The following is a 25,882-nucleotide window of genomic DNA, read 5'->3' as shown; positions in this document are numbered from 1 at the left end:
AGAGTCATGGAAAACCCGCTGTAACTCATTCATGCATTGATGCACCCACTGGTTTGCTCATTCACTCAGTAAGTTGCCAGTCATCTGGTAAACCCATCCTGAATACCTGCTCCGGGCCAGTCTCTGCCAGGCACAAGGACACAGCGATGGACAGGCCAGATCTCAGATCTCGTGCCAGAGAAGCTCCTGAATTCCTACTCCTGAATGGGAGGGACTTGGGTGGCCATCTGTGTGGACAAGGGGCCTAAGGGACTTCGAAGTTGAATCACACTGGGGGGACGGGGTGCTGATAGAGTTCTCGGAGGGAGGGCATGAAAGCCTCCAAGCCATGCCTTCCAATTAAAATTTAAATAAATAATAAATCAATATGCAAGGTGGCCTAGCTCTTTCGCACCTGAATAGAGCCCAGCTAGAATGGAAAACAGTGACACAAAGCATACCCTTCTGATAGGGCAATGGGAAAAATGCATGAGGCCCAGTTAAATTTGAAGTTCAGAGACGTGACAAATAATTTTCTTTTTAGCGCCTGTCCCAAACTGCCTTATCTATGTGTATCTGGACTTCAAATTTAACTGGCGGCCTCTATTTTTATTTGCCAAATCTGGCCACCCTACCTTCTGAGCTGTCTCCAGATGGAACATTTCTGCTTCCCAGTATGCCACCTTGTGACTCGAAGGCTTGGCTTTCTACCCACGGAGCGTCTTTCCATCTCCAGCTCGACAATAACCAATTTGGGACATTTTCTGGCTAAGGTGCCCCCAGGGGAGCCATTCGAAAGGTAACACTTCCACGGAGCTTGGGTCCTTCTGGGGGCTTTCTTGCCCCTTCGTGGCACTGGAGTATGGGGCAAAAGGGCCTCCTCGCTTCGAGGCTCTTTCATTGACAGTGCCGAGAAAAAAGGAAGGGAAAGAATTGACAAAAGAAATCTGAGAAGAGCTATGTCAGGAGGGAAAGGTTTTCCACGGCATCGAGAATGACCCAGAAACCAAGGCAGCCCCGCCCCATCGCCAACCTGGAGATGAGCCCAAGAAATAATGTGAGGCATAGGAAATGACCCCCCTCCCTGCCTCCGGGGCCCCCAGCTCCTACCCCACCGAGGCCTGACAAAGCTGCCCTCTCCATCCCCACTCTTGCTGCCCACCTGGTCCCCGAAGGGAGGAACTGGATTCAGACAGCCCGGAATCCACTTTCCACTCCCTCTTTGAGTGCAGAGGGGCAAGGTCATTGTAACTCCTGGTAGAAGCAACCTACAGGGTTAAGTGGGCAAAGGAAGACAAGCTTTTCTTCCTGGAGGGCCACGCCTAGCAAGGTCCCTGACTCCTAGTAGGTGCTCAGTAAATCTTTGCTCCATCTGAACCTGAAATGAGGAAGCCCTGGGCTCCGTTGTCTGTGGCGTCCTGATTATAGGGATAAATAAATGGGCTTTTCTGCAACGGCAGACACCATTCACTACTAAATTCACTTTGAAGCACAGGGGGAAAAAAAAGGCCCTCCACATCCCATATCACCACTGAGGAAAGAGATAAGGCTTATACTCAGAATGAATTCCGGCTTATATTTATGTAGAGAAGTAATCAGACCATCAAAGCAGAACAAGAAAGTGAAAGGGTGTTAAGACAAATGAATTTAAAAGCACACAATACCCCGTCCCTGATTTGCTTTCCCAGGCAATGAAATATTTCAGAAGATTAAAAATGGTTATGTAACACCCAGAATCCACATTGTCAAAAAGATTTGTAACTCAATGTTTTCCTACCCAGGTACCAAATGAAAGAGTTTCATCTAGGTTTTTGATCATGGCAATTTTTTTAAAGATATAAAATATATTGAAATATTTAAATTGCTTGTCAAATATAAACTCGCCTATGTCCTGACACTTTTTAAAATATAACGTGGCTTCAAACATCACTTCTTCTGATAGGATTTTTTAAGTTGTTTTATAATGCATTAATAGTGAAGATCAGACTCCAAAGACTACTGTATTTGTAATATTCACTTTTTTTTTTTCCCTCATCCCCTATAATTTCCAGAATGTAATTCTGCCCCCAGCTGGTTAAAACATCTCTGACATCAGAGAAAAATGGGATTCTTCTAAGCATGTCCCTTCATCAGGCGGTGAGGTGGGGAGGACCAGGGCATTTGGTGTGCAAGAAGTCAGCAGCTGCCCCCTGGAATGAGATTTGCCAACTCCAGAGGGTTTTGCTTATTTGTTTGTTTGTTTGAAGCAAGTGCACGGTATTTATTTTGCACAAGCATGGAAACCTAGGAAAAGAAGAACGCCTTTCAGAAAGAAGCAGGTTTGCGAGTCCTGCTCAAGAGCTTGCCATTAATGAGGTATCGATTGCTTGGCTTTGATAATTGTCACTGCAGATCAGGCACGACGGAAAGTTAATAAAGATGGCTATCAACGCCGAGGCCCGCGTCCGGAGGCACCCCGAGAACTTGGATTTGTTTTCTTAATGTGCGCGCTTTTGCCTTTTCCATTAAGTTTGCGAAAATTTATACCAGCTTGGTCATGTCCTGTGTGAGCTGCATGGCGGGCCTCCCTCGTGCCACCCAGAGCTCTCCGTCTTAGCAGCGCTGGGTATCCTCCTCCCCCAGGCCTGTGGGGAGCAGCCGGGCTGGGGCCAGGTGCCCCAGAGGCCAGGCAAGGCCAAGACCACGTGTGGTCTGGGGTGGGGGCTGGGGGGACTTGTGTTTATATAGGCTACGGCCTTTGACCCTCCTGCTCCCTCAGCCACGTTCATGGTGGAGGGAGGGGGGTGGCATTCTACAGCACCTGTTCCCACAAGGGTCAAGATTAAAAAGATAACAGTGTGCTGAAAGTGCGGACACATTCCCTAGCATGGAGTAGGGGCTTGGAGAATATAAACGTCCATGCTCAGCCCAAGATTTAAGACGGGGATCGGCACATGTCTTTTGCGAAAGGCCAGAGAGTAAAAATGTGAGGCTTCGCAGGCCAAGGGGCAGAGTCAAAGATATCATGTAAGTACTTATCGAACAAGAGAAGGAAAAATTTTCCTCAAATTTTTATTGATGAAATAAAAAGGATAATAATTGAACCTATTTTTTTTTTGTAATACAGTTCTCCACCTGAGAAGAATCTAATTTTTTTGAGATAACATCTTATTTCACTGGCATTCAAAGTGAGTTTCTCTTAACCTCAAATCAATTGCAAATGTTCATCGTAAAAAACAGTCTTCGCTTGCGAGCCACCGGCTGGATTTGACCCCAAGCTGTGGTTTTGCCGATCCTGGCTTAAGCCAAGCAGGCAAACTCAGACAGCCATCCCCTCTCTCGCCCATCTCTGCCTGGATTCTCTGATGCCTTGCTTTCCTGAATCAGAAGGTTTGCTTTCCCTTCCCTCACCACCAAGACCCTACTCCTAGGTCACCTCCCCTGGGAAGCCTTCCCTGATCCAACCTTGCATGAAGTAGGTGATAGAATGAATGACCATGGCCCCTGCTCTTAATACAGCCTCCTGTGTGGACCAGCAGGAGCCCCTTGTGGGCAGGCCTGTGTTTTCTTATTCAGCTGATTCAGTAGTTGTATTCCCAGCACCTGCAGAGTTAAGTGCACGTCACTGGGGAAGGAAGGGAGAGAGGAAGGAGTTAAGTCTGGACCAAGCCAGGGTGGGAATCTTGCCTCCTCCCAGCAATAGTGATCAATAACTGTAATAAGAGCTACGGCGTTCACTGCTAGGTACGCATTGGTCGTATCACCTCATCTACTCCTGACACATAAATGGGGGACATACTGTTGTCTCCCCATTTTACAGATGAGAAAAATTGAGGTCAGATAGTGCAAAGTCACATGGCTAGTGTGTGGTGGAGCCAGGACTCAAGCCTCTGGCCACCTCCCCCCAAACCCCCAACCAAGCTCATCCATTCAACCACCGTGGCCACTCCTGGTTCAAGGGCAGCTAGCTCCTCACCTGGCGTCTGGTCCTAGTGCTACAGCCTGGTCAGCTTCCCAGAGGTTACCGCCCCACGGCCCCTGCCCTTTTAATCCTCCACGGTTAAGAGCTTGAAGCCAGCCTGCAAGTTCATCAGGGACTGGAGGTGATCCTGATGCTGCGGGTTGCCCCTTGCCGGGGGCTTGGCCAGAGGAGGTAACACTGTGGGGCAAGTGCTGACCAGCGGTCCTGGGGCCGGCCTCAGCAACCAGATGGGGACACTGAGGCCCAGAGATATGGGGCCCGCTCCAGTCTACGATGGTAGAAGCCAGACTGGAAGAGCAACAGAAGGAGCAGACAGAAGACTCACCTTTATTGGGCACAACCCTATGGCAGGCCGTCTGCAGGAGAGTTGATCTGGGTTAGCAAAGTCAGGCCCGCAGGAGGCCAAAGCGCTGGGTGCTGTCAGAACATCTTCCAGAAATGAGGCTAGCTAGCTGCAGGTGAGTGGACATGCTTAACCACCTGGGACCCAGCTGGGCTGAGCCACATGCCCCTGGGGAGAGACGGGTGTGCTGCCCTGGGCCACCTCGGGCTGCAGGGTGGGGGCCCCACCTCCACCGAGGTGAACAAGCAGAATCAGGAGACAGAAACTCCTGTCCTGGCTTCGCCTCTTCCTGTAATTTGGGGCAGGCCACCTTGTCACTTGCAGACCTGGTGTCCTCTGTGAAATGGAATTAATGGCAGCTCCCCGGCTCTTGAGCCGGCCTTCAGACCCAGAGCTGTCACTTCCGCCATCACCCTCCCCTGCGTCACCGGTCGGGCCCGTGCCCCGCACGGTTCCAGACTTGGCCCCAGCCTCTCTTGTCCCCTCCTGGGCGTAACTCACCTGCTGCGTGGGGTGGGTGAGCTCCCTCCCGGGCCTCGCTGGGGCAGGATGCAAGATGGGCTTGCCCTCCACGGAGGGATTGCATGCGTCCCCACATAGGTCTAATTGGGGGAGAGTGGCCAGCGACACACAGGGAGGTGTATCTTGCCGTGGAGGAGCAGAGAGGTTCTCCACATGCCTTCCTTCTTGCTGACCTCTCCCAGAGGGGCTTCAACGTGTGGATGACGTGAGGTGTGGGAGCTTCACACCTGGGTCCCCAGAGCTCCGCCTAGGCCTTTTGCTTTACTCTTCCTAATCTTTATGCTTTATCTAAGATCCATTTGACTGGGGTGGGCACTACCAGGGAGGGGCTCCTCGCAAGACCGTGAGCCAGAAGAGATTGTGACACCCTCCATCATGCCCGTGGCTGTGTGGTTTTGACCAAGTCACCTGCCCCTCGAGCCCTGTTTCCTCATCTGGAAAATCAATAACTATCATCTGTCCAAGGGACCCCATCACTGGGTTGTCAAGACCACCTACATGGACAAAAGAGCTTCAGGGAATATAAATTATTAGTTAAAACCTGAGACCTTGTTATTATGGTATCATTAATTATTATTAATGGGTGTGCCCAGCCCCATCTGACACTGGAGGGCAGGGGCAGGGGGCAGAAGGAAGGACGAAAATGGGTGCTCAGCTTGGTGACCCACTGTCTCACTTGGCCCAGAGAGGTGACATGCCCTGCTCAGGGTGACACAGCCTGAAGTAGCAGGGATAGGATTTTGTATTTGGTCTCTCCTCTCACTATGTCATGTGTCCCTGGGGGGCAAACTCCTAGAACGTGACTTCTCTATGGCCCTTAATGTGTTCACAATGACATTGAAAAGTCAAGATGGACCTCATTCATTCGTTGATTCATTCATTCACTTATTGGTTTGTTCATTCTTTCGTTCATTCATTCATTCATTCATTCACGCACTCAGTAATTGAGCGTATTCTCCATACAGAACTCTGTGCTAGGTCCTGGGTATGCAGGAAGATATCAGGAAATACATAACAAATGATGTAGTCTTTGATAAGGGCCACAGCTGATGGTGAAAACCAGCAAAACACTTGGAGTCTTGAGGGCAGAAATATCACTGTACGCTGTTCCCAACCCAACTGCACTTAAGCTACATCGAATGGACTTGGGACCCTCTTCTTCCCTATTGCACACTCTTTCACCCTGTGACCTCGTCCAGTGTTGCAGCCTTGGATGTCTTCCCTGAATCCCAACAAATAAAACAAAGACACGTCCAGTCGTTCAATATTAGCAGGTGGCAGTTCTAAAGGCAAAAGCCTTGGTATCATCTCCCTAGTGTCTCATCTTCTCCCCCAGGCTCCATGTCCAATTGCTCAATGAAAACTTTTGCTCTGCTTTCAAGACAGATGCAGAATCTGGCCCCCTCGCACCTTCTCCTCTGCTACGGCTTTGCTTCTAGCCACCATTCTTGGTCACCTTGGGCCCTGCAGCCATGCCCTGCCTCATGGCCCCACCTCCACCCTCGCCCAACACACTAATGTCGTTCTGCAACCAGGCGATGCCATTCCTCTCCTACCTACCCTCCCATCTCAGACTCAATGCCAAATCATTACAGCAGCCTCAAGACGGCCACGATCTGGTCCCTCAACCTCACCAACAACCACCCCTCTGCTCTGCCCTTTATCCTCTCAGCCCCAGACACTCTGGCTTCTTGGCTGTTCTTGAACACATTGAGCCAACATCTACCTTGGTCTTTGCACTTGGCGTTCCCTCTGCACCTGTGTTGAATGTCCGTCCTCCATACATCTGTGTGGCATGCTGCCTCATGTCCTCTGAGCTCTATTCACATGTCACCGCATCAGAGTAGCCCCTGATAAAATACCACCTCCAAAAACATACTCCACACTCATGATTCTCTTTACCCTACTTACTTTTCCCCTACTGTCTCAGAACCCTTGTCATAGGATAAGTATATCTGTTTTTTTCCACTGCAACGGAATGTCCTTGAGGCAGGGAATTTCTCTGCTTGTTCACTGTCTTATGCAGTGACTAGAACAGTGGCTGGTACAGGGTGGGAGCTTTATAAATATGCTTTATGAGCATGTGTTGAAAGAAGAAAGGAGGGAAGGAAGGAAAGAAGGAGGGAGGGAGGGAGGGAGGGAAAAGAGGAAGGGAGGGAGCAAAGAAAAAAGAAAGGAAAGAAGGAAGGAAGGAGGGAGGAAGGGAGGGAGGGAGGGAGCTAGGAAGGAAGGAGGGAGGAAGGAAGGAGAGAGGGAAGAAGGGAAGGGAGGAAAGAAAGAGGGAAAGAACGAAAGAAGGGGGAGGGAGGGAGAGAGGAAAGAAAGAGGGAATGAAGGAGGGTGAGAGGGAAAAGAGGCAGGGAGGGCAGGAGGGAGGAAGGCGGGAGGGTGAGCAGACTAGGGACTGCAGCAGTCGGTCCCAGCAGGACACAGAATTCACCACGATGACGCAAAGGAAGAGGCTGGTCGCAGAGGCAAGGGTGTTAAGGGAACAAAGGAGGAATGGTGAGGGGCACTCAGAGACAAGCAACTGCAGGGGGCTGCTAGCACCCCTAGGACAGAAGGGACAAGGCCAGAAGAATGGAGGTAGCCTGTGCAGGGAACACCAGCTGAGAGCCAAGCTGTGGAGGAGAGCTCTTACCAGAGATGCGGAAATGGAAGGAAGGGGAAGGAATGTCTAAGCTCACCCTCGGCCCACCTATCTTCTTCTGGTGCCTTCTACTCTATGGCCCCTTTGGAAGTTACCTGGCAAGAGAGCTGGGGTGTGAGAGGAGGCAAAAGGCCATGGTTCAGACAGCGGAGGCAGCCTGTGCAAAGGCCCTGGGACAAAAATGGGCTTGAAGGAGTGGGAGGAACTAAAAAGGCCAGTGGAGTCAGCACGCCAAGCCCAGGAGGGGCCAGAACTTGAGAAGAGCCTGGAGAAGAACGCCAGAGCCAGACCATGCCAAGTGGGCCTTATGGGCATGTGAACTTATCTCCTGCTTTACCTGGGACAGTCCTCAATGCCAATGACAGTCCTCAATGGGACAGCTGGTTTGGACAGTAACCAGGCTGGTCGGCCTTCTGCAGAGTGTGTGGAAGAGCTAGGTCTCCACTCTAAGAGCAGGGGGGACCACGGAAGGGCGGTAAGCAGTGAGCGCATTCACAGCCCAGATTCACATTTGTAAAGAGCAGCCAGGTTGCTGGGAGGCAGATGAGTTTTAGGGGACCATGGTACAGGATGACTAGAGATGCTGTTGAAGCCATCCTGGCCACCCTCCCAAGTAGGTATGATCACGACACCAGTCTTTACACCCCCGTGGGCTCCAGATGAACCCCAGGCCCCTCTCCCTTGTCATCTGGCCCACCCCCTTCCAGCTTCAGCTCCTGCCAGCCCTGGCCGGGCATCTCGGACTGAACGCCTCCCTGCAAATCCTCCCCTGCCCCCAGCGCCCGTGCGTGCCATTCCCACTGGGTGGACTGCCTTTCTCCTCCCTGGCAGGAAAGCCCCTTCTCCGGCAAGACCCAGGCTTCTCTGATGCACCCGGTGTTCTCATTAAGGACCTCCTCACATACCGTTCTGTCCTTATCTGTCTCCATTTCTCCACGATTAGCCATGAACTCCAGGAGCACAGAGGGCTTGTGTTCTTCACCAGGACATATAAGGTATTTAGCTGTAAGACTGTAGGAATGAGGGACAGAAGAGAAAGGGAGAGGGAGACAGGAAGGAGGTTAGGAGAAAGAGGAAGTGAGAGAGGAAGGGAGAAGGAAGGAAGAGAGAGAAGGAAGAGGAGGAGAGACAGACAGGGAGGGAAGAAAAAGGAAAGGAAGGAAAGTGGGAAGGGGAGGGGAAGGGAGAGAAAGAGAGAGGAAGGAGAGAGAGGGAAGGAGGGAAGGTAAGGAGGGAGGGGAGGAGGGAGGGGAAGGGGGAGAGGAGAAGGAAGGGGAAGGAGGGAGAGGGGAGGGAGGGGGTAGGAAGGAGGGAGAGACGGACGATGCTATTTGGGCTTCTTCTCTGCAACTTGCCAGGAATCCTGAAGCTAACTTCTAAGACCTATAACTTTTCCTTCTACGGAGCTCTCTGTAATACTTTCTCTTTGTTCTGATTTTCCCGGCAAACTTTCCACGTCCCACACTTTGAGTCAGACAGAAGCACACTCCAGTGCAAAAACTTCCACTTGTTGTCTCAAGCATCCTAAGGTTGTATAATAACCAAATGTCTTTGTTCTCGCGATGGGAGTATGCATCAAGAATCAAAGAAGCAGGAGGAAAAGGAACGTTCCAGGCTATTACTGTAACAATCCAATTACAATGCCTATCAAACTTAACTTCACAGGTTATAGCTCCTAATTGCCTGACAAAAATTGACACTTCAGTCGCAACAGCATAATATAATCAGAGTCCAAATTAAATTTGATCGTGGGCAGAAAACGATGCTATCATTCGAAGGCACGGAAACAGGAGATCAACTAGCATGATACCAGGGATCAGAAATGAAAATTATTCATTAATGGCAATGCGTTTCTGATAATGGAAATGACACAGTTCAGACGGCTTCGTAAAAACACTATTAATTAAAAAGATGATAGACCTAACAAGCCGTATAAACCAGAGGACTTTTTTTTGGGTGTGCTTGTTAAGGTGAAGGATGACAGTAGGTAAGAACAGAAGTCGATGCACTTTTGCTAGCGCCTGAGCCCAGTTTACTGGCTGTTCCTCTGTGAAGCGACTTCCTCCTGGGACCCATGTTCCAAGACTATAAAAAAGAGAATCTGTGGCCATAATATGGCTTTGCAGTAAGTGCAAATAGTGCTGGCTATAAAACAGAAGGGCCCAATTCATAAGAGAAATGCACAGGGGAGTTTTGCATACAGTAAAAGAAAAATACAGGAAGAGACTTTGCAGTGTGTGTGTGTGAGTGCGTGTGTGTGAGTGCGTGTGTGTGAGTGTGTGTGTGTGTGTGTGAGTGAGTGTGCCCACACACACACGCTGTACTTCCCATCTTGCAAAGTCAGTGTGATTTCTAGTTTAGGGTGTTGAAATACACAGAAGGAAAACCAAACCTAAGAGTATATCAGGGTTTAGGGACAGAAATTTGAATTACCTGATTTGGTTTAAAAAAAAAAATTATAGAACAAGAAAGAGGGAATGAAGGAGGGCGAGAGGGAAAGAAGAGTTCTCTTTTCACCATCTGATCACACCACCAAAATTTACTGGATGCTTTCACAGCACTGGGGCTCATACTAGACCGAGGGGTACAGCACCGAGCAAATGGATACTGTGGCCGTTCGTCGGGACTATTCACTCTGGCCAGAATGATGGGCAGTGGCCGAGTTAGATGTGTGATAAGTCCTGGAAGACTTGCAGGAGGCTCGTCACTAAATGACAGCAGGACTCTGTCAGGGAAGCCAGGAGGGCTTCTCAAAGGAAGCAATGTTCAAGGTAAGGCCTGACATGGGAGATTGATGATGACAGGGGGGAGGATGAGGGAGCGAGTTCCAGCAAAGGACATGACATCTTGGGACCTTCGGTTGCATCTGTGGGGGTAACAGTGATAAGGCTCCCCAGATGCTCACAGGGGTACCAGAACTGGAAAGAAGAAGGAAACAGTTCAACTCCACTCCATGCTGTAAAGACCTTACCTGGAAGGAGGCTCTCAGCTCTGGGTCTCTTGCTATTAAAGATCACACGTTCCCCACCCTGCTGATTTCAGGCATGGCAGGGTGACTTGCTTTGATCAATAAAATGCAGGCAGAATTGGCATCAGCCGCTTCAGAACAGAAGATCCAAGAGGCGTCACACCATTCCACAGTGTCCTCTTTTTCCTTCGTTGTTAAGACTGGCGAAGCCTGGACCAGCCTGAGCCCCAGGGTGAAAGCTGCTCCCCCCCACCCCCGAAGTGTAGCATGAGCGAGATGTCAGCCTTGTTCCTGTATAGCACTGAGCTTTTCGGGTTAGCTGCAGCCCGGACAAGCCCATCCTGACGGATGCGGCAGCCACCTGGGATGCCATGGATGAGGAACCAGGTGGGGATCCAGGCACCTTGGCAAAACAGCTAAAGGAGCAAGGAATTTGGAGCCTAAGTGAAAAAGGACCCAAGTGGGTGATGTTTCAGGGAGAGATTCCAGTTCCAAGTAAAGAAGAATCTTCCAAGCAGACTGACAAGCAGTCTTTGTCAAATGAGCTATTTTAAGGGGTAGTGAGTGCCCCATCCCCAGAGGAGATCAAAAGCAGTTAGGGTGTGCTTATGACTCATCTTTAAGTACCAGGTGTCGTGGAGGAAAATCCTGCATTTGATGGCTTATGAGGTCACTTGAAACCCTGAGATTTGGTAATTGTCTGAGTCTATGTAGGAAGTCAAGTATCACCTGCCCAAGGACCTCCAGTGGACAAAGTATAGAACCCTAGAGACTGGGCTGTTCGATCCAATTAGATTCAACTTGGGCCATGATTCAGTGAATACTCTGCATGGAGCCAGACAAAATGACCTAAAACGCCTGAAAATATCCAAGGGTATATATAAGTGGTTCCAGCCCCAGCCTTCCTACCTAATGTCCCCCCCACTTCCTGCCTCCCTCTCTTCCCCCATATCGCACCCCCCTCCTCGCTCTCTCACTATTTTAAAAGGGTAAGTAATCCACCACGAGGAGGCTGGATGAGGCTGTATCCTTCACTGGACAGAGAAAGAACATTGAACTGCTGTGTAGAAGTTTCCAGAGTAAGATGGTCTCCAGGGGGCAGATGGACTGATTCAGGGTAGCCCTACAGCTAGACTGTGACCTGGTTCCCCCAGAACCTCACCCAGCAGGCGTCTGAGTGTCTGGGTACTTATTAGCCGATTCCCAGTGAGTTGTTTGGAGCCTGGGACCCACCCCGGCAGTGGGCTTGGCAAAGCGCCTAATGGTCAGGCTCACGGCTCTACACACGGTTCTGACGAGGGGCCAGCAGGCCTGCAGAAGGAGGCTGATCCTCCTCCGTGTCCTGTAAATGGCCTCCCCTTCATGGCTGTGTGCAAACGGTCTCTGAGCAGAGTCCGGGGCGCTCACAAACAGCTTCCGCAGGCAGCAGACCCCGCCTGCCATGTCCCCAGCACCTCCTGCCAAGGCCGAGGCAGGACCAGGGCTGGGAGCTAACGTGGGTCCTCCTGGGAGTGCCCATGCGGGATACTTGTCCCCGTTTCACAGATGAGAAAACTGACTCTCGGCCAGGGGGAGGAGTTTTCCCAAAGTCAGGCCGCTGAAAGGGCAGAGCCCGGATGCCAAAGAGTCCATGCTTTCCTCGCGGACAAGAGCGAGGTCAGGCAGTCACACCTCCCTCCCTCTCTGTGTCTCCGTCTCTCCCTCTGTTCAACAAACATTTACTGAGCATCCACAACGGGCCAGGCATTCCAGTGGTGAACAAGACAGGCACAGCCCCTGCCCACATGGAGCTGCTATGCCTAGTGGGTAAACAGATCACAACCCCATAGAGAAGAACCAGGAGAGAGAACTTGGTAAGGTAAGCTCTCCGGAAATAAGCAGGTGCTGAGCCGGAGAGTGGGTGCGCATGGGTGCAGGAAGACGGGAGGGTCTCTAGCAGAATGCACTGTCAGACCCCACTCCGCGCGGAGCCTGGGAAGACTGTCCCAGGCAGAGGCCAGCAAGGAGAGACATGACTGTTTGAGGAGCTCAGTGCCCTTCACTTGCCACTGGACACCAGGTGGGCCAGAGCGGATAAATGAGGGAAGAGGCCTTCCTGGACCCACCACCTGGAGAAGGTTCTCTCCAAGCCCCGGCTTCTCCATCACAACATCCCACTGGAATCCTCCCACACATTTCTCACAAGGCGCCCTTGTTTTCCAGCTTGTTTTTGTTTTGTTTTTTAGGGTCTATGTCCACCTCTAAATTCTTCTAAGTTCCATGAACCCAGAGATCTTTTCCATCTTTCTCTCCATGATATCCCTCTAAAAAATGCACAGAAGGGATGAGTGAAGGAGTGAGTGAAGGAGAGAAGCCCGAGGCTTTGACAAAGCATCTTGTCCGGCGGTGGGTGGGAGCGCCGGGGGTGGTAGCCCCGGGGTGAGGCGGGGACCTCTCAGTCCATGCAGGGTCAGGGGTGCTGGGCGGCAGCTGGGCCTGCTGTGGTCCCTCCTCCTCCCTTTGTTCCGAGTAACCCAGAAGGAAAGCAGAGCGGCTGCCTCGAATACCAGCAGCAGTGAGCGTGGGAAACAGCATCTCACTATTGTGCCTGCATTGTTCCTGCCAGGTGGAAAGGCTCCTCCAAGATCACCCAGGGACATGCTCACAAAGAGAAGGCTGGCTCCCCTGACTGTCCCAACGAGGGTGGAAACTGAAGGCAAACAACGGGCAGCTTCCAAAAACAGCCCCCTGGTCCCACAGCAGCCTGCGGCCCCACAGTGCTGGAGAAGGGGTATTCATTCCCCTCTTCCGGCCACTGGTGTCTGGGAGGTCTCGCTGCATTTCCATTGTGTGCGTTACACTTCTTGGCCTCAGAAGCCAGGAGGGAGGCAACACCTGTGCTAAGATGGCAATGAGATCTTGGCAGGAGAAACCTCATTTTTGTAGTTTAAAAAAATTACAAGGCTATATCCCCAAATCATGTGCTGCCCAGGGTAGAATGTCAAGAGGCTCACAACCAGAGTAACTGGAAAAAGGGCAAGTGGGATGGTACTTAGCTTTGCACTGTAGCTAAAATAAATTCTAGAACAAGTTTAAAAAAGTTAAACGTACAAATGGGAACTAAAAAAAAAAGACCTTGGTAAATATTTATGTAACCAGGGGCAAGAAAAGTCTTATTTACCATTAATATCTATAAAACTAAGGAAGAAGCCATGAGAAAAAATAGCGAGATAATCTACACAGAAAATCTTTGAGATTCTGGACATCAAATACAAGAATAAGATGAAAGAGTAAGTCTCTAACCAGGACGAAATCTTGACAGAGGTACAAGGAGTTGATAGCTTCCATGTAAAAAGAGCTTTTATAAATAAATATAAAGATGAAAACCCCCACCCCCATGGCCCATAGGAAAATGAGCAAATGACATGAACAGACAATTTATGAAAGGAGAAATCGAAACAACAAGTAATCTTGGGGGAGGAAAATCGACACATCATGTAATCGAAGGACTAAGAGTAACACAATGAGATACCACATTTCAGCTATTCAAATTGGCAACAATTTATTTTTTATGGTAGCACTCAAGTTGGTGTAGTGCTGAAATGTAAATAGTAAATAGAGTGTAAATAGTACACCACTTTGGGAGGCCAGTTTTTACTAAAACCTTAATTTTTGCATTCATGCTTGTGGGAAACAGAATGATTACCTCCCAAAGATGCTTACATCCAAACCCCGGACAGAATCTGGGAATAGGTTATATGGCCAAAGGGTGCTAAAGCAGCAGATGGAATTAAGGTTGCTGACCAGCTGACTTCAGGATTTTTTATTTATTTATTTATTTGAAAGAGAGAGAGAGATGGGGCGCCTGGGTGGCTCAGTTGGTTAAGCGACTGCCTTCGGCTCAGGTCATGATCCTGGAGTCCCTGGATCGAGTCCCGCATCGGGCTCCCTGCTCGGCAGGGAGTCTGCTTCTCCCTCTGACCCTCCCCCCTCTCATGTGCTTGCTCTCTCGCATTCTGTCTCTCTCAAATAAATAAATAAAAAATCTTTAAAAAAAAAAAAAAAGAAAGAGAGAGAGAGAGAGAGAGAGAGAGCACAAGTGGGGGGAGGGGCAGAGGAAGAGGGAGAAGCAGACTTCCCGCTGGGCAGGGAGCCTGATGCTGGGCTTCATCCCAGGACCCCGGGATCATGACCTGAGCCGAAGGCAGATGCTTAACTGACTGAGCCACCCAGGCGCGCTGCTGACCTGCTGACTTTAAAATAAAGAGATTATCCTGAGACGCCTGGATAGTTCAGTCGGTTAAGTGTCCAATACTTGATTTCTGCTCAGGTCATGATCTCAGGATCCTGGGATTGAGCCCAACGTCGGGCTCCCTGCTCAGTGCAAAGTCTGCTTGAGATTTTTCTCTCCCTCTGCCCCTCCCTCCTTCTCTCTCTCTCTAAAATAAATAAATAAGATCTTTAAAAATAATAATAAATAGATTATCCTGGATCAACCTATCTGGTGGGCCCAATGTGATCAGGAAGCAGGAGACAGAGGATCAGCATCAGAGTACTGTGGTGTGAGGACTGAGCCAGCCCCTTCCAGTGTTCAAGGTAAAGGAGGGGCCGTGAGCCAAGAATGCGGGTGGTCTCTAGAAACTGGAAAAGGCGGGCGCCTGGGTGGCTCAGTCGTTAAGCGTCTGCCTTCGGCTCAGGTCATGATCCCAGGGTCCTGGGATCGAGTCCCACATCGGGCTCCCCGCTCGGCAGGAAGCCTGCTTCTCCCTCTCCCACTCCCCCTGCTTGTGTTCCTGCTCTCGCTCTCTCTCTCTCTGTCAAATAAAAAAAAAAAAAAAAAAAAAAAATCAAAAAAAAAAAAGAAACTGGAAAAGGCAATAGGAATTCTGTCCTAGCACCTCGGGAAGGAACACAGCCCTGCCACACCTTGATTTTAGCCCAATGAGACCCATTTGAGACATCTGACCTCCCAAACTGTAACAATAAATTTGTGTTATTTAAGGCACTAAACATATGCTAATTTGTTACAGTAGAAACATAGAAAACTAATACAATCATACTGTTTCCCCCCAAAAAATTTATCTTCAAGGAATTTATCATATTAGAAATATTCAGAAATGTAACCAAAGATGTATATTCAATGATGTCTACAGTGGCTTAATTTATAATAGTGAAATTCTGGAGTCAATTCTGTTGCACATGATGTACGTGGCTAAGAAGTCACACACATCTACAATGTGGAATACTATGCAGCCATTAAAATCATTTTGTGAATGACAATTTATTTTCATGGGAAAATGTCTGTGACATACTCATTTAAACCCTATAAAACATTATTTACAATAGCATACAATCTTTGAAAAATTATATGTGTCTTTCACATATCTATTTATACCAAAATATTAGCTGTGATCCCTGGATAGTTCTATTTTTCTTTTTGTGATTGTCCCTGTTTTCCAAGTGTCTAGCAGAAAGCCTGCATGACCTAATGCAACTTTGAAAAAGTACTATTAAAGTGGATTAGAGCACGATGACATCATGAAATAGCATGCTACCATGAAAAAAAATCAAATCATAGAAGAATATTTGATGATGCCGGAAAATATTGGTGACATATTACTAATTGAGAGCAACTCTATGGTGGTAAGCACATTATGATTTATATCTGGGTTAAAAGAAAAATATACATAGGCACAGGGAAAAGATGGACAGGAAGCACACCAAAATGTCAACAGTGTTGGGATGAGAGGTTTTTATTGTCTGTATACATTTTCTGTAATTGGGAGCAAATGGAGCACTTTTGTTGTGGTCAATGTTTGGCAAAACACACCAGGCAGGTCCTCCTGGATGAAGGTCACCATGGCTGCAAGGTCAGCGGAGTCCTTATTGCATCCCTGGTGGAAGTATTCTGGCCTTGGGAACCAGGGGCATTAACCCATAGGCACGGAGGTGACGAGGACAGAGGGCATAAATTCCCAGAGTGACAATGTCTGCCACATCAGTCACTTTCTCAGCTGGTGGCTCCCCAGTCAGTTCCTTCCTCCTTCAAGGTCCGGAGCTCCACAGCCGTGTGGTCACCCTGAAATCTGCGCTGGAGAGCTGCCGGGACCCGAGCTCCAGGGGAGTGGGGAGAGGGTGCGGAATCTTCCCTCCTTGCAATCCCCAGCATCAATACCTTCAGGTCTCTCTGGGCTGCTCAGATTCCCCAGAAAAGAGCCGTTCAAACATCCCCCGGGAAGGAGGGTCAGAGTCCTAGGGCTGCTGAGGAGAACGGTGAGAGCTCTGGTGTTTCTGACCTAAAATCTCATTTCCTCTTTTTCACGTCTCAGTCCCTGTATTCCCCAATCTCTGGACACTCTGCTCCAGTCTTTCTCGGAGACTCAGAGATCAACCTTCTCTCCTCCAACAGATTTTCCATTCTCTGTCCCTTGTCCCCATCCCGTCCAGAGGAGATGCCCCCCCTGCTTCCTGAGCACCCCCAGGGCTGCTCTTGGCCCTGTCCCCGACCATGGAGCATTACCCTCCCTCAGGTTTGCAAAAGTGTCCCCATCTGCTCCCCACTCCGCCAGCGCTGCTGTGTCCTCTGCCCCGCCTTCTGTGTCCTTGTGAGTTGCGTCTGTTTGTGGGTCCCCTTGCTGTTTCTTGAGTGGATTTGAGGAGAGAGAAGAGCTAACAATGTGTGCTCAGTTGCTATCTTTAAGCAGAAGTCCACCTTCTGGGCTCCCGGAGTATATCCGCCACATTAAACTGGACGACAATGACACGGAGTGTGCGGGCATTATTATGATACCTGCCCACTGATGAGAAAAAGAAAGAATCGCAGCAGAGTTATGACATGCACTGACCCCTCAGCTGGGAGCCTCGTCTGAAGGCCGGGCCGCTGTGGGAAAGGCCTTGCTGGCGGAGGCATGCACAGTTGCACAACGGAGGTGGGGGAGAGGATCAGGCCCGGGGCCGGCCCACGAAGGCTATGTGAGCAGCATGGCCGTGGGGGAGAGCCGGGAGGCGCCCACGGTGAGCGGCGCTGGGAGGCCCTCACGTGGCACCAGGAGCAAGTAACACTTAGGGGGCACCTTGGAGGTTCTCAACATCCCCCTCCTTCTATACCAAAGCCACCACCCTCCCGCATCTGGGACCGGGGCTTGGAGCTTGGGGCCTTATCTGTTGTGGATGGGCTGTAATTCCCCGGGCCCAGCCCCAGCCCAGGCAGGGCTCCAGCAGACCTCTCCCGGCTGAGGAGACAGATGGGGATCCAACCTGTGGCTGAACTGATAGAACGTCATGCATGAGGGACACAACTGTAGTAATGAGATTTCCACAGCCCCATTCTGAGCAATCACACGGAACTCCCAAGCCTGCTTGGACCCACGCTCATCTGGCTGGGCTTCGGGAGGTCAGATAAAGGCCCTTTTGTTAGTTCCCGAGGATGCCGGCGTGGCGGCAAGTCCAGCGAGCGGGCGATGCCGAGCCAGGCCTCTCGTGCTCATCCTCCGGCTCCGAGAGAGACCGAGGCCATCGGATGCCCAGGGGTTGACGTGATAATCAAGCACCAAAGGGATTTGGCAGTCCTAGTGCAAACACTGAGAGATGCCAAGATCATTTGGCGTGAACGAACTTTCAGGCCGGCCTGGACACCTGCCAAGTAACCAGGGGCAACCAGAGCCTCAACCTCAGGTTTCTAGTTTTTCTAGAAGATGCAGTGTTCCAGTCAAAAGTGGAAATCCACGTGGGGGGCTCAGGCCCGTCCTCCCTCCTACCGGTAGCCCCTTCCCTCATCACCTGGGCAGGTGTCTATAAAACTCTTTCCATGGGCCTTCTGGTGCCTTCCACTCAGTGCTGGGGAAGGATAGATGCAGGGGCATAGACGCAGGGCAGGCCAGGCCTGGCTGCTGGAATCTACCCCAGAAACTAGATTCAGAATGCTAAGGCTGAGTGATAGTGACATGAAAGGTCGCTCACAGATGCCGATGGTAAAAGTGGGGCTTCCTCCCCCCAGGCTTAGGGAATGTTCTGGAAAGTTCTGTGGACAAACCTGTTACTAAGCTTACAGGCCGTTGTCCTTCACAACCCTCCCTTCCCATCATGCCCCAGGGAATCCAAGAAGCAGGACCAAGGATCTAAATCCTCTGAAACTCTCGCTAAAGCTGCAGGGCTTCGGGTCAGCTCACCTGCCCAGCGGCCACAGGCCTCTGCCTTTGGAACCCAACATGCTTAATATGAAGCTTTGAAGAGTCACATCATGTGGCCTCAATTTGGGGAAAGGCAGTGCTGAAGATGCCCGATTTGTTTAAAGTTCTCCATTCCCCATCTGCAGCTGGAAATTTCTAACTTGATTAGATTGGCTTCTTTGTGTTTCTAAAAAGAGACTCTGTTTCAAGGACCACATAGGGAACTAAAGGAAAGAAATATTTTGGATTTCAGTGAGCTTGTCTTAACTTCCATAGGATGTTTTATAAAAATATTTGATTAAAAAGAAAGGAAAGACCAATATAATGATAGAGAGTCTTAGTTCGTTCAAGAGCACATTGCAGCATCAGCTCCGGTCATTCTGCCAACCTGGAGGGCATCCCTCCTATGCCATTCTCTGCCCGGCAAACTCCTGTTCATCCCTTCAAACCCTCACCCCCTGCTTCTTCGAATATTACCTAACCACACTGCCCTTTCTCATCTCTGGAAACAATTGAGTGCTTCTGATCTGATGCAGTCACTTAGCTCTTGGGCTGTAACCTCCGTCCTGTGACCTATATTTATAACCTTAGTCTGTATTTATCTGCCATGTGTGAAAATTCACATCTAAAAATCTGTCACCCGCTGTTACAAAGGCAGGGACCGAGCCTTCTACAGTTCACCATGGTTGTGGAAAAGGGTCAGGAATTCAAATGCCATCCCTGTGAAGCCTTCCCGGATTCCCTGGGGAGCAGGGAGAGCTCCAGACCAGTGATCCAGACTCTCCCCACTACACTCCTTCTCCCATCACGGATAGTGTGCAGGGGCTCTCATTCTTTCCCTCAGCAAAAGCAACACTCAAAAGGAAATGAAATCAGAATTCTTTGTAGTCCACTCATAAGATGAATGAGGAGCCACACCTATGTTCTTCCCTCTCAGCAAATGGGCTTGGAGAACCACTCCCATCTTATGAAGACTGCTTGGGACACGTGCCCCAACCATGGTCTGGTCCACTGAGCCTGGACCCCAGCCAGAAAAACCCAACTGGGGGTCCTGGGAGAGGTGCAGCCTGCCGGCTCCAGATCCAGAATGCTGGGGTTCAAATCCTGGGTCTACCGCTCCCAAGCTTAAATCACTTAAGCTCTCGGAGTTCCTTTCCCTCATTTGTGAAATGGGCACAATGACAAGACCAAGTTTAGAGGACTGTTGTAAGAAATAACTGGGATAAAGTGTGAAGGGCTCAGAATACAGTGGCTCAAAGTGGGAGCTTAACAATGCTGCTTATTCTGATTTTTTGTTCCGTATATTATGAAAAATATCAGCATACATCATATCCCCTCTCCTCCTCCAGCTCTTAGAGCAAAGTGAGAAAGTTTTGCAGAGTCCTAAGGGAGACTTGCTTTTTCCTGTGTGTCCCCAGGTTCTCTGCTGTTGCATGCCCATCCCAGGGCCTGTGGGAGGAGATGGTGGCCCCGGTTCGAGAAGGAGGAACCCCATACACACTATGGCCACCACCTCCCCCTCTGTTACTTATATCTTGACTCGCTCTTTTCCCTCTGGGGCTAGAAAAAATGTAGAAACAACATAGGTAAGAGAGAAAGTGCTTCACATAGGCAAATCGTGTTTTTAAACACCAGATCTCAGCCTCATAAAAAGGAATGTGTGGTGACAATTTCACAATGTGTGTAAATCAAACCATCACATGGTACGCCTTAAACTTACACAGTGATGCCTGTCGATTCTTTCTGGGGTGGGGAGGAGAGAGAGGTGTGGCAAATTCTCCACCTTTACCCATGTTCCGAAACAGTTTTTATAGCATTAGGTCTGTTACTTGGGGCTTGAGTGAAAAGGGACTATATAATCATAAAAAACAAAAAGGACTTTGGACTAAGAGAGAAGACGCTCCCCCACCCTAGAGAAGCAAGCTCGGTGCACCTCACGCTGCCATTACCGGGGTGGTTGTGGACAGATCAGCTCTTCTCCATCTCCAAGAACCGAAGCCCAGCGAAGCCCAGATCTTTGATAATTGACCGCATCCAAATTGCAAGTTTAGTTAGATGAAAGGATATGGACAACGAATCATCTTTAAATAAAAGAAAGAAGGCATACAGAATACAGTTCTCAGACATTTTCCCATTTTAAAATGGGAAATCGTCCGGGAGATCATAAGATTAAGATTACCAGCAAAAATAATAGTAGCTGATTTTTATTGCTCATTTACTAGGTGACAATGTCTTGGAGGCTTCACGAATTCCCTACAAATCCCTACAGAAGAGATGCTATTCTCTGGATGACCAAGTGGAGGTTTATTTAAAGAGGTTAACCTTGTTCATAGGACCCTTGTGCGGTGGAGCCAGGATCTGAGTCAAGATAATCTGCAGGTGGGTATAGAGTTCCTACTACGAATGTTCTCAACCTTCTTGCGCTGGGACATGAGAGTGAAAATCATGGCTCTGTCCCCCAAGAGTTTATAACCTAGTTCTGACACCAGAAAACACCCATTCAATTTTTCAGTAGCCAAATAAGAGTTAAGTTGAAATGCAAAAAAAAAGAGAAGGAAAAGTGGATGTGGTTTATCCCCTGTAGACACGGTGCTGCCCCAGCCCCGTCTCTGTGGGCACCCAGCAGTTCAGACGCTACTGTCCCTCCACCATAACACTCAGTGTGGCCTTGGTCATACGCGTCACCTCTCTGAACCTCAGTCTTCTTAACTGCAACTCAATCTATAAGCTGTTCTCAGGGGTGAGCAGTTTGCCAGACCCTTTGTTAGGACACAAAGGGAGGCTTTAACACCTAAGACCGGGTCCCCCGGACTCCTGCCCTCAAGATGTCCCCTGCCTGTGAATGGAGAGGGTTAGACCAGCACATGGAAGGCCTTTAATTGTAGTGGTTGCTGTTTTTTGTGAATAAGGCTTCATGAATCAGAGTCTCAGGATTGCAATGGAAGGCCCCTGAGAGGTGCTGTTAGACTAGCGGTCACGAGTATGAATGTGTAAACCTTCCCAGGGACATCCATGTCTCAAAGACTTCACAGGCTAAAAAAACAATTTGTAAATTCCAGCTGGTGATCTTCAGAAAGCCAGCCTCTGCTTCCATCCCTCTCACTCCTCCTCTGTACTCCCTCGAAGGCCTGCAGTGTGGAACTGTGGAGCGCCGGGCTGGAAAGGATATGGTAGACTAGTCATGGAGCCTAACCCATGTGCGCTGATCAAACTAACCAAGAGACCTGAGATCCTTAATCCCTGGTTCTCATGCCACTGATGCCCTTTCTCAACCACATTCTTTTGGGCTCTGTTTCCTAGAGAAGGACCCCAAATCTCTTCCTGGCAGACCCTCCCCCCATCCAACTACCAAATGCAAGGATGCTCAATAAGAGTTAAGCCCTCAAAAAAAAAAAAAAAAAAAGAGTTAAGCCCTCACACTAAGGACCAAGCTGTGTGACCTTGGGTTAGTCACTTAACCTCTCTGAGACTGTTTTTTCATCTATAAAATGGGTATAATATTACCTACCTCAAAGGGGCTGTTTGGGAATTAAAGTAGAAATCAGCTCCTGGTCCACTACTAGGAAAGGAAAGCTATCGGTATCATTGTACTTCAGGCTACGGTGGCCTCTTGAAGAACTTGAAACCCAAATACAATAGGGCCAGATGTCCAGTCTCTGCACAGAACAGCCTTTGAATAAACAATGGATTGACAGCCAAAAATAGATAAAACAAACTTAACTCTTTTCCAAAATACATTTTTAAAAAAAAATTTTTTAATTCAATTTCATTAACATATACTGTATTATTAGTTTCAGAGGTTAGAATTTAGTGATTCATCAGTTTCATATAACACCCAGTGCTCATTACTTCAAAGCCCTCCTTAATGCCCATCACCCAGTTGCCTCCCTTCCAGCAACCCTCAGTTTGTTTCCTATAGTTAACAGTCTCTTATGATTTGCCTCCCTTGGTTTTCATCTTATTTTATTTTTCCTTCCCTTCCCCTATGTTCATCTATTTTGTTTCTTAAATTCTACATATGAGTGAAATCATATGGTATTTGTCTTTCTCTGGCTGACTTATTTGGCTTAGCATAATACCCTCTAGTTCCATCCACATCGTTGCAAATGGCGAGATTTCATTCTTTTTGATGACTGAGTAATATCCCGTATATATACACCACATCTTCTTTATCCATTCATCTGTTGATGGACATCTGGGCTCTTTCCATAGTTTGGCTATTGTGGACGTTGCTACTATAGACATTGGGATGCAGGTGCCCCTTCAGATCACTATGTTAAATACCAGAAGTGTAATTACTGGGTCATAGGGTAGCTCTCAACATCACTCGGCATCAGAGAAATACAAATCAAAACCACAATGAGATACCACCTCACACTGTTCAGAATAGCTAAAATTAACAAGTCAGGAAATGACAGATGTTGGCGAGGATGCAGAGAAATGGGAACCCTCTTACACTGTTGGTGGGAATGCAAACTGGTTCAGCCACACTGGAAGACGGTATAGAGGCTTCTTTTCCAAAATCTCTTAAAGAACACTGAAGGAAATTCAGGTCACAATCTGTAGCAAATCACCTTAAAAGTATCATTTCCTCCTCACCCTGCTCTCAGGCTTCAGCTGATCCTACATCTGCCCTACAAGTCTTTCTCCTCCTCCCATTTCTACTGAAGACCCCACAGCACATGATCTTTCTTCTGCCTTCCCCAGACTTCTGGCTCTACCTTTCTTCCTTCTGGCAATCCACTCCACTCCTAAATAAAGTGACTTTCCTGGCCTGTTAGGATCCTTCCAGCTCTGCTGATCTTCACCCATTCTACTGCCCAGCCTATAGGAGGATTAAGACCAAGCAGGAGGACGTGAGTCTTACAGAGCTGGTCAGGGGGTGCTAAAGCCTGCAGATGGCCCTACATTAATCAGGCTTGTTCCCACTACACACTGGCAATTTGAATCCCTTTTACAGAGATGCACAAGATATAGGACACTCTTTGTTGCTAACAATGACTCCAAGCTTCAAAGGCTTACCTGGAGAATGTCCTGGACCCCATGCACTCCTAAAGGAACTTTCTCAGCCACTGAACATAAAAGGCTAGAAAGAAGCCAGAAAATCCTGTATCAGAGTTCCCTGGCAGGCCTTTTGGACCTTGCAACCTCCACTGGGAGAGAAGAAAGAGAAAGAACCAAATCAACTGCCTGTTTCTTCCCCACAGCCTTGTCCTGTTTGACCTTCCAATGAAGAGGGCATCTCCCTGACAAGCCTGTCATTCTCCAGCCACACAGGAGGGAAGATTACGAGAGATAAATGCACATTGACCCAAAGGTGGACACTACCTGTGCTCTTTGCTCTGCTTCCATCGAAAGTTCCATTGCTGCTCAAGTGGCCTTGTGGGGCATTTTCAAGGTCTCTGTTTTGCCCTTGACATCAGAGTGAAGGAACAAAGCTTGAACTCCCTCTAGAATAAAGAAAGAACATAATCTGACCCAGTCTCCTGCAGACATTTGCTACATAGAGTCTTCGTACTTGGAACTGGCAGAGAGTTCACTAAAATGCCTGAAGCTCAACTCAAGTGTGCAAGAGCATGACCCCCGAATCTGAGCAGAATGCCATTCCCTCTTCCTTCCAAGGAAGGCCCATCACTCAGCAAGCCCCTGCAAGAGTCTGCAGGTCCCGACTAGCATACCACTATTCTCTATGGAAAGTGATGGCTGGTTCAGTGCATGCAGCATGGGGTGGGTTTGGTTTGCCCTTGGAAAGACGTGCATTAGTGTGATCAAGCAGGGGTCACTGTGCTGGTGCATGTCATGGCACTGCCACAGACCATAACAGCAACAGGAAACGATCTTGTGTGAATGCAGAGTTCAGTTTGTGTCTAGATTTGGTTGCATTGTCTTATAAAGGTGTGCCAGGGGTCACAGCTTTGCACTGTCCACACCAGCCTCCTGACACCCTGCCAGGTCTGGGGTTGCAGTGTCAGACCGTCAGGCTGATGCCCTTGGCTACAGGCAAGCTTTATGTTTGTGCCCTTGATGGAATCACCACTGGAAGTCTAAAAGTAAGTTTAAAAATGACAATAGGGGCACCTGGGTGGCTCAGATGGTTAAGCGTCTGGCTTCGGCTCAGGTCATGATCTCCAAGTCCTGGGATTGAGCTCCTTGTCGGGCTCCCAGCTCAGCAGGGAGTCTGCTTCTCCTTCTCCCTCTGCCTCTCCCCCTGCTTGTGCTCTCTCTCTCTCTGTCCCTCTCAAATGAATAAATAAAATATTTAAAAAATAACAATAAGAGGGAAGGGGGACACTTCCTGCTGTGTTCCAGGAACGGAATTATACCGGCTGGTTAATTTATCCATTTCCCCTCTAGGCTGTGGCTCTTCAAGAGTGAGAACCACATCTCATTCAATTCTATTCTCCCAATCCTGGTAGATACTGGCACATAGTAGATGCTCAAAGAATGAATGAAGGACCAAACTTAGCTTGAGTCCAAGTTCGGAGGAATGAAACTGAGGCGAATAACATAGCTTTAAGTGGGAAAAAATAAATGGCACAGACTTAGCATGTTACACTACAATAGCATGACGCAATATCACGTACTCACTAGAAATAATGATGGACTCATCGACAGATGAGCAGATAAAATGTGATATATCCGTACAGTGGAATATGATTCAGCCTTAGAAAGGAAGAAAACTCTGACACCTGCTCCAACATGATGAACCCCGAGGACCTAATGCTAAGCAAAATCAGCCAGACACAAAAAGATAAGTATTGTACAATTTCACGTCTATGAGGCACCGAGCGTAGTCAAATTCACAGACGCGGAAAATAGCATGGTGGTTGCCAGAGGAGTGTGGGGAGTCGGGGGAATGGGGAGCTACCATTTAATGGGTACAGAGTTTTGGTTTTACAGGATGAAAAGAGCTCTGGAGATGGATGGCGCTTATGGCTGCACAACCATACGAACGTACTCGATGCCACCAAACCATACGCTTAAAAATGGTGACGATGATAAATTTTATGTTGGACATATTTTGCCATAATTAAGAACAAACATGTAGAGGGGGGCGGAGCAAGATGGCGGAGGAGTAGGAGACCTGGATTTCCTCTCCTCTCAGGAATTCAGCTGGATAGGGATCAAACCATTCTGAACACCTACAAACTCAACAGGAGATCAAAGAAAAGAAGAGCAACAACTCTCTGAACAGAAAAGCGACCACTTTCTGGAAGGTAGGACGTGCGGAGAAGTGAATCCGAGGCGATATTCGGGAGGATAGACGGCGGGGGAGGGGCCTCCGTCGGCCGCTTCTGGCAAGTGATAGAGC

The sequence above is a fragment of the Phoca vitulina genome, unplaced genomic scaffold (assembly GCF_004348235.1).
Source record: "Phoca vitulina isolate PV1807 unplaced genomic scaffold, GSC_HSeal_1.0 scaffold7, whole genome shotgun sequence".
Taxonomy (NCBI): Eukaryota; Metazoa; Chordata; class Mammalia; order Carnivora; family Phocidae; genus Phoca; species Phoca vitulina.
The sequence above is the reverse complement of the archived record's forward strand: the minus strand, read 5'-3'. Positions refer to the sequence as shown.